Here is an 18,358-nt window from a genome sequence, read left to right as displayed (position 1 = left end):
TCCTTGCATGTTAAATACAGCCATACTTTAGAATGCTTTGTTTAAGCAAATTTGATGAACGCGATCGTGCGTGTTGATGAATCTGAAGGGATCCCTCTCGCTCACCAGCACTGCGCGCATTGTCTCTGTGTGTGTGTGTGTGTGTGTGTGTGTGTGTGTGTGTGTGTGTGCGTATGCATTATTGGCATGAATTGTTTTGAAATTGAAATAGCACTAACATGCCCGTGTTTTTACTTCAGTAATAAATATGGCATTTTGTGATTTTTTTAATCAAATTTTTAAATTATTTGACAGCCGTTATATTTATATATATATATATATATATATATATATATATATATATATATATATATATATATATATATATATATATATATAATTGGACAAAAACACATAATTGAAGTAGTTGAGAAAAACAAAGCTTTCATGACTAATAATATAAAAGTTAAAAGTTAAAGGTTAATACAAAATAATAAATCATATATATGTATTTAATTAGTCTTTAATCATCACTATATTATTCATTGCTTTAGGTAATCACTGCCATATTGTGTCTTTGTTTTGGGGGATTTAAAGATATGCTTGGCGAGGGGAAGTTAGAGCTTGCCTTGTTTCGCTTTCTCTGTCATCTGCAAATAGGATCATTGTACTGCAAGAAGGAAAAGCGGTAAAGACTTCTGTGTGGTATGAGCACCCACGCAAAAAATATGGCAAAACCTGGGCTGTTTACCACTAACCTCTGAGCAGACTTGCTGAAACGCTTCCATGTTGTGTTCTTTTGTGAACTCAACTACTGCACCCCCTTCAGCCCCCTCATCCGCTCTCTGTCTACTGTGTGTCGTCCAACATGGGGCCAGCCAGGGTTCTTGCCGTGAGACCGTGCTAGAAAAAAGGCATCACGTCCCCTGCCAAAGTAGGCAAGCCAAGGAAATGCCTCCTACTGAAGGAGAGTCTGGCCCAATTGGACGACATCCCCCTTGTATGTAATTCCCTGAGTGTGTTTGGCACTACCAGGGCTTGACTCAATCAGGTGTTTGAGGCCTGAAGGAGGCCCGGCTCATTATCATGCCAGAGTATAGAAGGAATTCCTCCACAGGGGATGAGAAAGAACAGGCTTGCTTTGATATGGCCATTCCCACTTGTATGGTAGCACAGAAATAGATGGCATCAGATCAGTACAGTCATTCATCATGGCCACTCTACTGGCCCGATCCTCCTTCACCTCTGGCACCGGTGAGGGATTCAAAGACAGACACTAGAGTTCCCGCTCAAGCTGGAACTTAAGGGGGGAAGATGAGACCCACAAGATCAAGTAGTCCACATTTATTCTTAACGTCCATGTGAAATCAAAATAGCCAATGTTTATTTTGCTAGCACACATTGTTATTTTTTTAGGTGATTCAACATAATCCACTAAAAAAACTGAAATCTTGAATTCAAAGTCTGACCATTTGGTTCCACATTTGGAGTGGTTGGCTTTCTCTGATGTCAGTTTGTTGACAATATTTTTAACTTTTTTATTAGTTTTCTACAAAAGAATGATCCACAAATAGAATGCCAATACTCAATATTCAGTTTTAGCTGGAAGTACATCAACATTCTGAAATAAAAGTCTCAGCAACTTCCAGTTTACGTAGATTTTAAACAGTTGTAATGCATTTTGACAAGAACTCAATTCATTTGAGCTAATTGTTATTTAGTCCTGAATTTGAGATACCAATTTTTTCGCCTTGTTTAAGGTCAACTTTCTAATGAGTTTGCTCTCAATCTGCAACTTAAGGTGGAAAGATGAGACTCACAAGATCAAGTGGTCCACATTTATTCTTAACATCCATGTAAAATCAAAATTGACAGTGTTTTTTTTTTGCTTGCGAACATTGTTTTTTCTTTGGAAGAACAATAAATCCATGCAAGTTAATCCACTGGAAAAAAAGTTAACTTTTTTTTCAAAGTCTGACTGTTTAGTTCCTCATTTGGAGTGTCTTTTCCCATTTAGCAGAGTCTTCATACAATGTCAGTTTGTCGACTTCAGCCACAATAATTATAAATACGGCCCTCTTAACATTATTTTTCGACAAAAGAATAATCCACAAAAAGAACCAATGCTCAATATTGTGTTTCAGTTGGAAGTACATCAATATTCCTTAAATTAAAGTCTCAGCAACTTCCAGTTTACGCAGACTTTAAACAGTTGCAATTTTTTTAGATAAGAACCCCATTCATTAGAGCTATTTCTTATTGTAGTACTGAATCAAATGTTCTCCCAGTTTAAGGTCAACTTCCTGATGAGTGTTGCTAGTTCAATTTGATGTAAAGTTCTTGAATCGAAAGATTCTTCAATTCTGAACCCTACTGGCCACAGTCAGACCATTAATACAGGTGAATGTTTCTTTCGCACAATGTAACAGTGTTATCTCTGTGGCAGAAGGCAGCGGTGTGCGTGTAACCCCTGTTCTTCACATCAGGACAATCCGAGACCACAGGTATTCACAAGAGAGGACAAACACTCCAATCGCCCTTCAACCACAACTTCTGTCTGGCCTTATCTGGAAGCAAAACCTCACTCCGCTCTCTCCAGCGGAGAGACAGACAGAGCCCTGCATTTAACAAGAGACCTTTGGCTCCTACGTCCCCTGCAATTGCACTTGAATTGTTCTGGTTTGTCTGAGCAATGTGTAGAAGGTCTGGCTGAGTTAGGCATTGACATTTCCCTGTGTGTTGTTTTAATGATTGGGGTGAGGAGTGCTTACAGGGTCTCTTTTCAGGGAGCAGCATGCTCTTCAGATAAGCTGACATGGCATGCTTTAGGAAGCACCCTTACACAGAGGATAAGACAAGAGCAGGAGATATGCTAAGCAAGGGGAAGCTGGCCGGGGATGATCTATTGTTAGGTGAGCGTTGGGAGATTAACGTACGTGGCTGCAGGTGCTTTATCTGCCTGTGAAACTCGCCATCAGCTCACCTTTATCCAACAATGACAAATACAGAGTGGACAACTCTTCCTCTGCGAGCTTCGCTGTATTTATGCCAGGCTCTACATAATCACTCACGTCAGCATCTCAAAAGTTGCACCAAAGGAAAGAAAAGAGGCTGAAAAGAGTCAAGAGATGGTCCACAACAAGTAAATGGACAGAGAGGGAGGAGAACGCCGATGGAGAGGACGGTTCAAGAAGAGTATGAGAGAAAAGAAGAGACATGGGAATAAAAAAAGATAAACAGTTTGACCTCGCAATTTTACCAATTTCTACTTGCTGCCATTCCTTCTCACCCCTCTCGTCTCCTTTCTTGCCCTCAGCCCTGTGTGGGACCAATCCTTTTTGGAGGGATAAATAGCATTGCTGTGCTTTAATAGCCCCAGTCCCAAACAGCCGGCCAGGATAAATAAAAGGAACTTTACCCATTTATCTCTTGGAGAAAGGAGTTCCTATTAGGGTCCCCATAGCCACAGGGTCTTTCCCTCCCTGTCTGCGCAGCTTTGTAGATTGCCTGTTTGCTTTAAGATGGTATTGAGTGCTCACCAGGACAATTACACGCAAAGGACCCCCCCGCCTTGGACCACCCGCCCCTCCTCCCCTGTGCTCATCACAGACTGGTCCCTCCTGTACCTCAGTGCCAGTGTTGCAGGAGATGCGTCTGATAAGGCTGGATGCATGCGTGTGTTTGTGTGTGTGTGCGTTGGGGAGGTACAACAGAGTGGGGGCAAAGTGATAATGGTTGGCTGAATGGTTTGGAATAAAGTATCATGGCAAAGCGCCTGGAGTCAGACAGTCAGGGTAGTAATGCAAATGGTTTTCACCCCAGCTCTCCGTCTGGCATAATGATAGCCCTCCAAACAGTATGTATGATGAAACAGAGCATGAGAAAGATATAAATAAAAATAGCACACCTTCACGGAAAATGACTTTATGTTGCCTTTGGGGATCTTCAGACACACCTTTGTACTTTCCCTGTAGGCTCTGTCTATTCCTCTCTCTATCCCCCTCTCTGTATGATTTTTTTTCATTTGATAAGGCACAAAGTAGATATTTCTGTGAGGAGCAATACAGGCTGATGAAAAGAGAGAGTGCTGGGGTTTAAACAGACCTAACCTCTTGCCTGCCATGTCAATCTCATTTCAGTCTGGTTCAACAGATCAAGATGCTTATTTCCTCCAAAAAATAGAGAAATGAATAAGGGGAAGATTTTTCTTCCACATTTATCTCATAGAGCCACAAGATATAATGTAGAGGAAAAAAGAAAAGTCATGGGATTTGATTAAATATTTATTCAGATTTGTTTGTGTATAAATGTATGATGCCCCACTTTCTTTATTCAGCAAGCAATAAAGTTTCACACTAAAAGCTTTAAAGATTTCTGTTTCTGAAGCAGAACGGATACATTTGTCTCTGCTTTTGTTTGTGGTGAAGCTGCTTCCTCTGAGGAGACTGTCTTAACAGGGCTCAAGAGCCAATATTCAAAGCCAAAGAATGAGTAACATAAGAAAAAAGAAGTGATTTTGTAAACCTCCCACTTCAAAGGGAAGAATCAGGAATGTTGCTGGTGATTCTGGAACAGACAGAGCAATCTCTGATATTTTGGATTCTTTCAGGCAGGCCATATCTCAGTATAGAGAGGCCTAGGCAGCATGCTACAACATCTCAGTCCCAGGAACAGGGATTTATTTTTTATTTATTTATTTTTTTAAGTTCCTTGGTTCTTCAGGTTGAAATGTCCCGAATTTTGCTTGTCAATCTTAAGCCAATTTTTTTTTGTTTTTTCGATCAGTCTGGAATTTTCCCAACCAGCGCAGAACCTGGGGGACCAGAGTAAGTTGAGGCACTTGAAGTGTTGTAACATAACATTGGTTTTGCAGGGATAAGTTACAACTAAATTTGTTCAGTTTCTGTCACATTTTCTTTGACCCCCTTTATATTATTATTATTCAGTCCATCACTTTCCTTACATGATTGCGAAACTGTCTATTAACCTGCCTTAAATACAGAGGAGCTCTATTCCAGTCCATGACGAAGCTTAACATGCAGAGTTTCCTGAAGTTCCTTCTCTCATTTCCAAGCAGCTGGGGTTGCCACTTTCAGTCGGGCTATTATTGGCCATCTCTTTTTCTTTTACAATGCCTTTGTAATATATCATTAGGCTTCCCAGTGTCCTAATATCTCCACAAAGTTTCCTAAGGGTGCCTTCTGCCAGCCGTTGCTAAGTGGTCTTAGCCGGCTGTGATAGGGCCGTGTGCTGAGCAGGTTCTAGAGATAGGGACTCTCCGGTGGCGCGGCTCCTCTCCCAGGTCTCTCTCTGGCAAAAAGCTAAAGAAAGGGAATAAAAAGGGGTTGGGAGAGAATGAAAAAGAGGCAGGAGGGAATTGACACAAAGCTTGGCTACACGCCAGCGCCGGCCTCCTTGCGTTTAATGTACGAGCGGGGATTTATTTAAACAGTGAGAAGAGAGGACAGCTTCACAGCGCCAGATTAATTCCGCTTTTTTATTCAGAAAATAAAAGAGACTTTGAATTATTAAGAGATAGCGGGATTAGGAGCCTCTCTTTCCAACCCCAATCTACGCTCCTTTTAATTTCCACTTCATTAGAATTCTTTTTGAAGTATTTTAATGTGGACAAAGGGAGAGAAAGAGAGAGAAAGCACAAAATATTAAATATCAGTTAAACTGTATTAAACATAAGCCAGGGCCTCTATTCCACCCCCTTCTTTTTTTCAGCAGTCATAGTGATCCTTCCCTCTTGCTTCTCAATTATCAACTTTTATTGTAGGTTCAGCCAAGTGCAGAGCAGAAGAGTTTTCGAATGAAACTGCTTCGATGGTCTATTCATGTGGAGTGCTCCAGGGCTAGGGCTAGTTCTTGCTCTGCTTAAAGTCCTCTCATATGTGTCAAATGGCCTTGGCCTGCTAAAATAGTGTTCGATTTCAGGGATGTGGCAGATGTCCAGTTCAAAAGGTCACGCAGTAGAGTAGACTAGTGTTTTAATTGGACAATACAGTTGCATCCCTCGTCAAAACAAACCAGTACTGTAAAAGAAAGCAGTTGGGGGGTGGGAATGTGACCGATTGTACTCGGCTGAATGATGGCAGCTAGTACACAAACAGTTTGATGGCAATGGCTTATTTTTTTCCCCCTTCCTTTTTTCTTCTAAGCGGTTTTGGGATTGTTGCTTTTCTTCGCTCTCGTCCTCACACGATTGGCGATATCAGTGGCGTGGGCTGTATGCCCTCTCTAGCTCTCAGCAGAGGCTAAAATGTGATTGTGGTGGAGGATTCTCTCTCTGTCAGGCGACCGGCTCCTAATCTCTGCCAGGCTTTGTGTGGAGGGATTACCGCTAAAAGTGTTAGCGCATATTTACAACTTCTCCAGTAAACTCACAACAGTCTCTCCTGTTGAAGGAGCCCAGCCACCGCGGCTAAGCCACGTTTAGCATATGTAATCAAGGCCTTTTAAACAACTATATGTGTGTGTGCGCATCTGTGTGCATATTTAGTCTCAAAGAGATGAGCACTGTTTGACCTGCCAGTTTAAATACTGATTTGCTGGAAACACTGGATTACCTGTGTAAACTAGAGATGAATGTGTTTGCTTAGTGTATTTGTGTAATTTGCACCTTACACAGGCCTCTCAAGGGATGAAGTGTAAATCCAAGTGCATCACTGCTTCGTTTGCTTAACATGTTAGTTTAATATGGTTTGCTGAATGGATTAGATGTTTGGATTGGTTTCTTTACTGATATTATATTACAAATGTTATATAGGACAGGGCTTTCCAAAATACCGTGAGGGAATTCAACCCGGACCGACTCCATTTCGTATTGCAAGACCATGTGTAAAAGATTAAAATTGTGGATTTTCACACAACTGTTTAGTTAATAATAAAAAAAATTAAATTAAAGACAAAATATTCAAAATTTCCTGCATAACTTTATTCTCAAGACATTAAGTGATCATACGAGTCTTCATGTAATTGGTGGGCTAATTGCGCATGCAACTGCTTTAACACACCACAGCAAAGCGATCATTTGAATGGATGTAGATGTCGGTCACACGGAAAAAGAAAACTTGATGAAAAGAATAAACAGTTCAAAGTTGAATGTACAGAAATATACTTACGTTTTTATTTGCCACAAAGCAGCTCAAAGCCATTCTGCTTGATTTATAATAAGACAATTGATGTTTTAAAGAGTGGAAATTTGAAATGTCACTATAAAACAAAACCTGGACATTTTGAATGGCAGTATCCACAAAATACAGATATAAGAGACCCAAAACTATAAACCTAAAGTTTTGTTACATACCTTTTTTATTTTTCACCTTTTTATAGAGAGAGGTTTTGTACAGTTGCAATCTGAGCTGCATGCAATGCTTTTTAATGCCCAGAGCTAACCCCACTCATAACCCTACCTCTCATAGTGATGTCACTAGCTCCAATGAGTTCATAGTGTCTATTTGCGCCTCTGAGATATGCTGTCTCAGCTTGCATCATCATGACTGCATTCAAATACTATTGGGCCTACCTTTTGTTGTGTTTTGTACAAAAATGCTCATATTAGTGGTTTTGCCATATTTGCATTGTATTTGAAGTGTTTTGAATGCAAATGCTACTTTATTTAAAGAAAAAATAAACAGTGTTAACTTATAATGCATGTTATGGATGTTTATTTTTTAATAATTAATTAATTAATTAAATTTTTTACAAGTCATGTTATATTAATTGTTCTGGACATTTGACCTTAATAAAAAATCTTATTTGAATTTTTTTTAATGTAGACAGTGTGACCCCCTGTTATATGAAATCAGATTAATTGATAACTAATTCAATTTTGTTCACGTTTATGACACATTGTCATAAAAATTATCAGTAATTTTTTAAATTGTGATGATGTTTCTATTCATCTCATATACAGTGGTGAATTAAATAGCAGGCTCCTGTGTGTAGGTTTAGTAATTTCGCTTTATGACAAAGAGTATGTTTCTATCATGGTCTTTAAAGTGAAATAAATCAACATTAACCAGAATAATATTCCCAGAGTTGGGTTGCAGCTGGAAGGGCATCCTCAGCGTAAGACATATGCTGAATAAGTTGACGATTCATTCCGCTGTGACGACCCTAGATTAATAAAGGGTCTAAGCTGAAAAGAAAGATGCAAGCTTTTGTCATTGTTAGTGAAGTAAGTCTATAAAGTGGTTTGTAGAGTCGCTACTGTAACTAATGCAAATAAAATGAAGAGCACTGGGCGTCCATGCTGTTGGCTTTTCTTTAGCATCTGCTGCTTATCAGTAGATCAGGACGCTGCTATGTGATTTAAAGCCTGACGAGGTGGCCCTTGTGTCTGTCTGTTGTTATTGAAATAAAGCTGGGGACCCGTCGCCCCTCTGTACCCCCCACATAACCCAAACAAGTGTATCTGCAGAAACACACTGGCTTGTTATGGTAATGACCAATGTGTGTGCTTTGTGTGTATGTGTGTTGGTTTTGTGTGGGTTTGAGATCTTTCCCCCCAGAGTATTTTGGGAGTCTGGTCCCATTTGATGTACCCTGAAAATCTGTATGGCCCAAGGGGACAGCACTAAAGATGCTAACTGCTAGCAGTGTGAAGCCTGACCTTTTTGCACTTGCCGCCTAGCTGATGGCAAAAGGAGAAAGAACAATGGAACACCTGAAGTATTTGTACTGTGTTTATATATATATATATATATATATATATATATATATATATATATATATATATATATATATATATATATATATATATATATATATATATATACACATACATTTATATATATATATACACACACATACATTTATATATATATATATATATATATATATATATATATATATATATATATATATATATATATATATATATATATATATATATAAATGTATGTGTGTGTATATATATATAAATGTATGTGTGTGTATATATATATATATATATATATATATATATATATATATATATATATATATATATATATATATATATGTGTGTGTTTTTTTTTTTTCACACAACATACAACAGTTCTGTCTGGTTTTCGAGTCTGATTTGCTGAGTCTGAGTCTGATTTGCAATAGTAATTGGAGTATATTGAGTGTGAGATGGGACTCACATATCAGGAATGTATGTATCTTGTGGTGGCCACTCTTTGTATAACCCTGAGTTACTTTTTGTTTGGCCATCAGTTTGTTTCTAATAAGTCTTCTGTTTTTGTTGGCATTTCATGCCGTTCAGCCTTATAATTTTAAAATGTCAACAAAACCATATATATATATATATATATATATATATATATATATATATATATATATATATATATATATATATATATATATATATATATATATATATATATATATATATATATTTACAGGGCCGCTGCTGGCCAAAAGGGTTCCCTATGCGAAAGTTTAAGGTGGTGCCCCCACAGAGGAACAAAAACACACAAACATTTAAACATGTATTTATTTTTTATGTAAATAAATATGCATATAAACACTCAAATTATACTTAAACATTTAAATATTTATCTAGTCTGTTACAAAATAATAGTTTACATCAAAATATATACTGACAAGCATTCCCAATTTCAAACATTTACAAAAGATAAGGAATAAACCCTTTCTGTACCTGTAGAGATGAACGGTCCTCAGTGTTGCATCCTGTACTTGTACCTGTGCAGCTGCTGGTGTCTTTGGAGCAGTGCTGGCCAGGCCACCTCATCTTCTTTTGTGACATATTTCAGCATTGACCTCCATGTACAATACAAAAGAAATGAGTAATTTAAAGAAAAAAACTCATGACATACCATTAAGACAATGGGCTAGTCAAGCACTCTTCATAATGTTTACAAAACTACAATCAAAATGTGGATTTAATTTGCACTGTAATCTATGCTGACCCTTGTTTTCAGTATAAATCAAAGACATTTGTGTTTTTGAAGAATTAATTACTGTATTTTTAAACAAAAAAAACTTTGTTATCATTCAGAAAAAATAATCTTTAATGAATTCATGCAATAAAAATGGTTTCTGGCCTGTGGTTTACAGTAACGACTCATTTTATATTATTGATCTTTCAGAAATCACAGAAAATTACTCAGTTTTGTTATTTCATACTGTAATGGACAAAAGAGACTGAAGAGACTTTACTGTCATAGCAGTGATACAAGCAATAACAACAGCAGCAATAAGAAATGTATAGAAATAGACAAAACAATAAACAATGATAACTGCTGTCTGCAAATAATGATATAATACATAATTATATAGCATAATAACTACATAATAATAAATAATGCATAAGAGTGAAAGAATTGTGCAGTGCATGTGTACAGTAGCTGGTGTGCAAGCAGAATTGCAGAGTATTCCACAAGTTAATAACAATAATTGAGTTTGTGTAATTATCAGCAACATGGGGAAGAGGGGCAAACGCGAAAAGTTATAGAACATGTCCTGTCTAAAGTACAATGCATAGCAGTTGTGGCGAAGTTTAAACGTTAGCCTCACTAGTTTACTCGAACAACCAAAAATACGTTTTCTAGATTCGTGGAACTTACCTGAAAGTGATGCACGTGATTCATCTTGTACTTTCTTCCTCTTCTCAGCTACAGACTGCTGTTGTCTTATACCGGCAACTTGCATCAATTATAATAATATGCCGCTGGCAGCCGCAACGATAAATGGACCGGGCCTCGCCACAGCGCGTGGACGAAAAAATTACGTCACATGTTTGTTTATGCGTCCATCATAAAATGATTTTTTTTAAATGCATTCAACAACTTATTATCAATATATATGTTTATTTATGTTGTTTTTAATAAATAAATATCAATACTTTTTTTGAGCAGCTGAGATACGCAGCCTGCGTACTCTACATGTAGCCTGAACTGTGAGATGAATGTTTAAACATATTATTTATTGATTTATATTTATAATAAAAGCCCTTGACTTAGTCTTAGTTTTAAATTTAATAATGATTAAAGTTATTTCTGGACAGCACAGAGGCGCATTGGGTAGCACAATTGCCTCACAACAAGAAGGTAGCTGGTTTGAGCCTCAGCTGGGTCAGTTGGGATTTCTGTGTGGAGTTTGCATGTTCTCCCTGTGTTGGCGTGAATTTCCTCTGGGTGCTCCAGTTTCCCCAACAAGTCCAAAAAACATGTGGTATAGGTGAATTGGGTAGGCTAAATTGGCAGTATTGTATGTGTGTGAATGAGTGTGTATGGATATTTCTCAGTGATGGGTTGCAGCAGGATGGGCATCCACTGTGTAACACATATGCTGGATAAGTTGGCAGTTCATTCCGCTGTGGCGACCCCGGATTAATAAAGGGACTAAGCTGAAAAGAAAATGACTGAATAAATGACTAAAAGTTATTTTTGAAATACACATTATTAGGAAATGCATTATAATTTGAAAATCAAATAAGCCAGTGAGCCATAAATCAAAATGTTTCACTTTTTCAAGAAATCTGCTCTTTGCATCTTCTACTGTTAAAGTGGAAAAAAGGAATTTGAATTTCATCCACACACAAACTATTATGTCAGACGGTCTTATGGCATTTCTAAGATCTTATTTTATTCGTCACAGAAATGTTGCCCACAAACTGACAACCATAGCCTCAGTCCTAAATGGGAAGTCATCCAATATCAGATGCGATCAACAACCTGCAGAGGGGGGAAAAAAGTGTCATCTGCCTGACGAGCGAAAATCCGAGGCACGTAATCTTGAGACGGGTATGCTCACAAAAATAGATTTGTAAATAGAGAAGAAGAAAAAAATTGAGGCTTTCCTGACTGAGATCGTTTTAGAGTCTGATTCAGTGATGCAAACGGCAGGACTGCTAATCCCTGACCCACAATTAAAATAATGGAGTTCTGAAGTATCAACCCCTGGAGCCTCTCCAAAAACTCAGTGACTAAATAAACAGTGTGATGGTTAGGAAGAAAACGAAGTGAGTGAGAGAGAGGGAGAGAGAGAGAACAATGTCAAACTATCTGTTAAAAAAAGAATACCTGATAAACATCATCTATTTAAACAAACCTAATGGTTGACTGCTTGTTGTGGGATGCATTTCATACATAAAATATGTTCCGTCACTGATATTGGGCCTTATCAGAGGGGAGCGAGGCGGAGGCGGGCTGGGGGAGCCTGGGTGGGAGCGCTGGGCTGTTTGTGGAGAATGATTGGGGCCCCAGAGCTGGAGATGCTGGGCTGATAACATCGGTCCGTCTGTCTGTCAGCCTTCAAGGCAGGAGGTGACAGAGGAGAGAGAGAAAAATAAAAGAAAGAAAGCAAGAGAAAAATGCAATGGAAAAAGGAAAAGACTGGCAGTGCTTAGACGCCTGGTTCAAGTGAATATGGAAAGCCTCCTCGAAGGTTCTGCCCCCAGAGACGGATAGAGGGAACTGGAGTCAGGATCCTCCCAAAGGAAAACAGGCACAATAAAGGGAGCATGCCATTGAGCGCTGAGTCTGCGTCGCCCCCCGAAGTGGCTGTGTATACATACAGAAGGGATTCAAGCATGGATCAAGGGAATATAGTTACAGAGATGGAGTATAATGGGCAGGGTGATATTGAATGATGGGGAATTGTCTTTGCCTGTGCCTTTATCGAGTTGACCTCAGTTTTATGTCAGTGGCCACAGCACTGCATTCCCAGCACCTGATAAATTGTTGGGTAGAGAGGGCTTTTATAGGCAGAGGCAGTGCAAGCCAAGGCTGAGAGATCCAGATGAGATGACCCACAGACACCTCAGCCCAACCATGACCCCACTACAAAACACAGTCCCTGTGTGTATGTGTCCACAAGTGCTTTTTCTCCAAAATAACTTGTAAAAGTCTGTTTGTCCTCTAGAGAGTCTCAGCTGGCTTTACTTCATGTCATTGGGCATTGAGCGATAGGTAAATACAGTACCAAAACGGTTTGTTGTAGAAGAGTAAACAAAAATGTTTATAATGCATATTTTATTTATTTATTTTATAAAAAAAAGAAAATATGCTGTTTACTCCAAGGCTATTTATGCAATTTTTTTCTCCGTTTTCAGTAAAATCATTAAAGCTTTTTATCTGGAACTTACAGTGTAGTGAAGTACCTACTTTTTGGCATGTTAACAACAGCAACAACAACATATGCAGTGTTAAAAGCGATTATTTACATTCCTTTAAAAAGAGAGTACATTTTTGCCCTAAAAATGACAATTTCGTTGATTCATTCATTCATTCATTCATTCATTCATTTTCTTTTCGACTTAGTGCCTTTATTATTCTGGGGTCGCCACAGCGAATGTACCGCCAACTTATCCAGTATATGTTTTATGCAGCGGATGCCCATCCATCTGCTACCCATCACTGGGAACCACACATACACTATAGACAATTTAGCTTACCCAATTCACCTGTACCACATATCTTTGGACTTGAAGGGGAAACTGGAGGGAACCCACATGAACATGGGTAGAACATTCAAACTGAAATGTCAACTGATTCAGCTGGTACTCGAACCAGCGACCTTCTTGCTGTGAGGCGACAGTACTATGATCTACAAGTTGTCAAAGATGGCTTTTGTCCTCCTTTTTGCAGTTTAATTTGCATACTAATACATATATTTTTTAATGTCCATTATCACTAAACACTTGACAGAGAATGAAAATTTAGCTTTATTTACAGTGTTTTTTACAATCCTCTGGTTGTTGACTTTGTTGAATGGTGTGCTCCATGACACTGTTGGCCATCTTAATTTATGTCTCAATTTAAGAAGTTCCCTTTTATGGTGTGCATACAACAAGGAAAGTTCCTGAGGGTCTGGGCCTGTTGGCTATACAATAAAAAAAAATTGGTTGTCAATCAAAAAAAGATTTTTAGGGCTTGTTTATATTCTTGGAAAAGAAGTACTTCATACTTGTAGTTCCTGCATGCTTTGCATTGGATTGCCTTAAGAGGGAATAATGTTGACAGTAAAATGTTGCTAGTTTTAAGATCAGTCATTAAGCAACACTACGCTTTATTAAAATAGTTAAGTTTGAACTGCAATAATTAACTAAATATTCGGGTTTTCCAAATTGTGTGATTGATATCAATTGGCTGAACAAGAGTAAACTGTTTCAGACAAGTTAGGTAACAAGGCAATACAAATGATAATCATTTGACATCATTAGTTCAAAATCATTTTTGCTTGTGGGTTCTATTTACCTTTAATAATGCAGTTAATTGGCAGCACGGTGGCTCAGTGGTTAGCACTGTCGCCTCAAAGCAAGAAGGTTGCTGATTTGAGTCGCGGCTGTGTTTGCATGTTCTCACTTTGTTCGTGTGGGTTTCCTCTGGATACTCCGGTTTCCCCCACAGACCAAAGACATGCACTATAAGTAAATTGAGTAAACAAAATTGGGCATAGTGCATGTGAGAGTGTATGGGTATTTCCCAGTACTGGGTTGCAGCTGGAAGAGCATCCACTACGTAAAGCATATGCTGCAATAGTTGGCGGTTCATTCTGCTGTAGCGCCCTCTAATAAAATAAGGGAGTAAGCTGAAGGAAAATGGATGAATGCAGTTCAGATGTGTGGAAATGTGTGTCAATTTAATTAATTTACATTTTTTTTTAATGTAGTTCCTATGACTATGAGTTCTTGTAACAAATCTGCTGTTGTAAGTTCGGCAACTTAAAAAAGTAAATAAACATCATTAGTTTCAAGAGTTCACACTTAGCTGATGATCTATCAAAAGCTTGTTTGGCATGCTGCCCCGGAGAGAGCCCCGAGCTCAAGGGATCCTCGATCCTAGGGCTTCCTCCCATTGGCAGAGCGAGAGGGGAGCCTGAGGTTGGTGGATCTCAGAACTCCCCGGCTGCGGTAGCTAAGGGAACACATAAGAAAAGGGGTTAGACAAGTGCTTGATTGTTATGCATGTTGTATAACTTTAGATGGTGGGAGGAAATCGGAGAACCCGGGGAAAACCCACGAGTACACAGGGAGAATATACAAACTCCTCACAGAAACGCCTACCAGCCTGGTGGAACCAGGACCGGCAGTGTTCTTGCTGTGGGGCTCAAAGTGCTAACCACCGGGCCGCTGTGCAACCCGATCAGTGGTAAAGGAGGAGAATAGGGAAAGAAGGAGGGTTTCTTCTAAACGAAGATAAAATGGACTGAAAACCGTGGTTATTTATAGTAGCTTAGGGCTCATATGATTGGAAGATAGTGATTAGCTAATACGAGACCGGCCGTGATAAATCATAAGCATGTGATCCTCTCGAAATTAGTTTATGAATAAACTTTACTTACATGTGAATTTGTACCTGGTGATATGTCAATTTATGACATGAAGATTGTGCTCCAACTGTCCTGTAAACACTCAGAAACCCTTGCTGATGTGTAATTGTGATTTTTTTATAAGATAATCATGTTTTAAAAAATTATTTAGTTCCTGCAGAGATGTCAATGTATCATTAGGAGCCACAGGTATTAATATAGCATAAACTGTTCTTTTGACTCTTCAAATGCTGGATGCGACATACATGTGTGTAACCTTGGTTTAATCTTAAAAACTTATTTAATGTTTAAATAAAATAAAAAAAAAGATCACCTAGATGAATGATATGCGACTGAATATGTTAGCAGCAAATTTTCATTTTTGCATGAACTATTCCTTTAAACCTATAAAGTATTTTGTGTCATATGATATCCACATTTGTAAGGAATCCTAATTATTAACTATCAAACCTATACACAGTTCACTAAATGCTTTCTCCTCTTTTTTTATTTTTTATTGATTTATTTTTTATTTTTTTAGAAAGTAAAGGGTCTTAACACACACTGGGCTGTAGCAGCTAAGGTTTTCTTGATTATCTATACTGTACATAATTATTATTTTTTGGTTGAGTATGAGTACTAAACTTTCTAAGAGAAAAATGATTTGTTCAGCTCTCAGTAATAATTATATTGAATTGTGTTATACATTTCTGCCACAATAAAAGCTAATAATTACAACAGCCTATACAGTTAAAACCATTTTGTCAATGGAAAGTCCTTAAAACATGGGCCGTGTGTGCATGTGTGTGCATGTGTACTATGAATTAGCAGAATTAATTCTTCATTTTATAATTTTCTTTGCATAAACTTGCATAAACAATTATTTTATTGTCCTTGTCTTTGTATTATTTTAATTATTGCAAGTAGACTTTTGATGGACCTATGTGATGCAGTCTTTGTGGTTAGTGGCAGATGCACTTTTTATTGTTATATTTGGATAAAATACAGTTTAGCACAACCTCTGACATAAAAACCAGAAAAATGGAGTGTATTCCACTCCACTTGATCTATAAAAAGTCAAATATTTTGCTACACATGCAGATATAATGATGATGATAAAGTTTTTTTAACAGCCTTTTTTCCTTTGTCTCTGCTGCGATCCACATTTGTGACCCTTCGGCTAAATTCCAGAAAAGTAAAATATGTATTGTATTTTCCGTCTTTGTGTGTGTAAATAGGTGTTTGCTGGAAAGTGTTTAGTTACTGTGGTGTCTTGCACCCAGACTCTATAAGGCAGACATAAACAGGATTATCAGCAAGAGGAAGGTGTGTGTGTGTGTGTATGTGTGTGAGTGTGTGAGAGAGAGAGAGATTCAAGGTTCTGTGGAGCTTAAAAATTCCATTTGTCAGATCACTGGCTTCCATGAATACTTAAAAAAGGGAAAATACACTGCTGCCTATCACAGACTAATTAGACTTGTTAAGACATGGACCACATATGACTAGAATATCTACTATATAAACATCACATGTGGATTTTTCTTCCTTTTGAACAGTGAAGTGGCTATAATCATCTTTTCAGCAACAAGTTGAGTGTTTTTATTTTCATAAAATATGTGTAAGTTACTTTGTGGTTTTGTTGATGAGTAAACTAAGAGCAAGGTTTTCTGTTGATAAGAATGAATTGGTAATCATTAGCGTCAAAATGGCATCAGTATGATGTTAAATAAAAAAAGATTTAGTATTTTAGTTGGGAGTGATAAAAGAAAGCTTTAAAGCATGTAAATGAACTAATGGAATTATATTTCATACAACCAGTGACTGATTCAGAGAGTTAGAAAGCAATCATCTCATGCATGTGCCACTCAAAATAGGAAAGTACTTGAAAATCATAAGCAGTCAGATTGCTTAATTGCTATGCCAGTCTATACATCAGGGAGGGTGTATAGATCTCTGAGACCAGGAGAAAAAAAAAGTTGTCTTTTACAGATGATGACTTTATATTCATAGCTAATCACTTGATTTTGCAATCACTTACAAAATCATTTTCTTTTGCGAGTTTTGCAATAAGCATTGAGAGTTTGAATGACTGTTTGAATGGTTCAGGAAACCCTGTAAGTACTTTATTTGAGATTTTTTACAGGTTTGTGTGTGTTGAGCATCAGTTAAGACAATGTTAGCACCTGTTTGCTTTAATTGTGGGAAAAACCGGATAATTTTGAGCTTTTGTCAGCTAATTTCAGCCTCCGGGTTTTAAATGATTTTTGGGGCGAGATCAAAATCTGCAAGTGCAAAACTGCAAGTGCAAATATGACACGTCAGTTTCTCCTTATTATTTATAGCGGAGTTTTCTTATCCTATGAGAAGAGCCTGTTTCTTAATTAATCATGACTGTGCGTGCTTTCTGAAGGCAAGGCAGACCTGCCAGTGCCAAGCTGCGAGACACAGACCCACGGCACACAGTATTTAGCTGTTCATGAAGGGTCGTATGTAGGGATGTAACGGTATTGTAAATACCGTCATACCGCAATATTATTTTTTTCGATATTACCGAAGTCGCATGACTCGGTAAAACTATAGGTCTTCTGAGAAAATTTGCTCAGGCGAATGAAGCGAACGGGATGTAGCGAAAACTACAATTGCCATCAGCCCATGCTTGACCATCATCCCTTGTGGTCTGTTGTCGCTACAGATCCAGTAATGCGGAAATGGAGTGTGCTGCTAGAAGCGGGGATGAAAAGAGCTGGAAAACTCTAAAGCAGGTCGCACACCAGAAGCGGCGCTCGGCGGCGCGCCGCGCAGCGCCACGCAGCGCCACGCAGCGCCATGTATTTTAGAATTCTAAACATAGGTTTCTATCAGGATACACACACCGGCGCCGCAAGTCGGCGGCTGTCGGCGGCGCCCGGCGACGGCTCAGGACGCAGTTCATTTTTCAGCCGCGCCACAGAGCGCCATCTGATTAGTTTCATGTTAAATATCATTCGAATGTGCGCGTCTGGTGTGTGATACTTATAAACTGTCATGTACATCTGAAAACGGAAGCGGGGCTGCAGACGTTCGCCTCTCTGATTGGGGCTTTTCCTGAATATTAAGTAGCCTAACACGCACA

At 38.3% G+C, this 18,358-nt stretch overlaps 1 protein-coding gene across 1 annotated transcript in view; it reads right to left on the bottom strand.

The window, feature by feature from the left end:
* Positions 1 to 18,358, bottom strand: part of LOC141386270 (uncharacterized) — a 354,962-nt gene that overhangs the window by 137,752 nt on the left and 198,852 nt on the right. The gene's annotated exons all lie outside the window — the stretch shown is intronic.

The sequence above is a fragment of the Danio rerio genome, chromosome 6, assembly GCF_049306965.1.
Source record: "Danio rerio strain Tuebingen ecotype United States chromosome 6, GRCz12tu, whole genome shotgun sequence".
In the NCBI taxonomy this organism is placed as follows: Eukaryota; Metazoa; Chordata; class Actinopteri; order Cypriniformes; family Danionidae; genus Danio; species Danio rerio.
The sequence above is the reverse complement of the archived record's forward strand: the minus strand, read 5'-3'. Positions and strand labels throughout refer to the sequence as shown.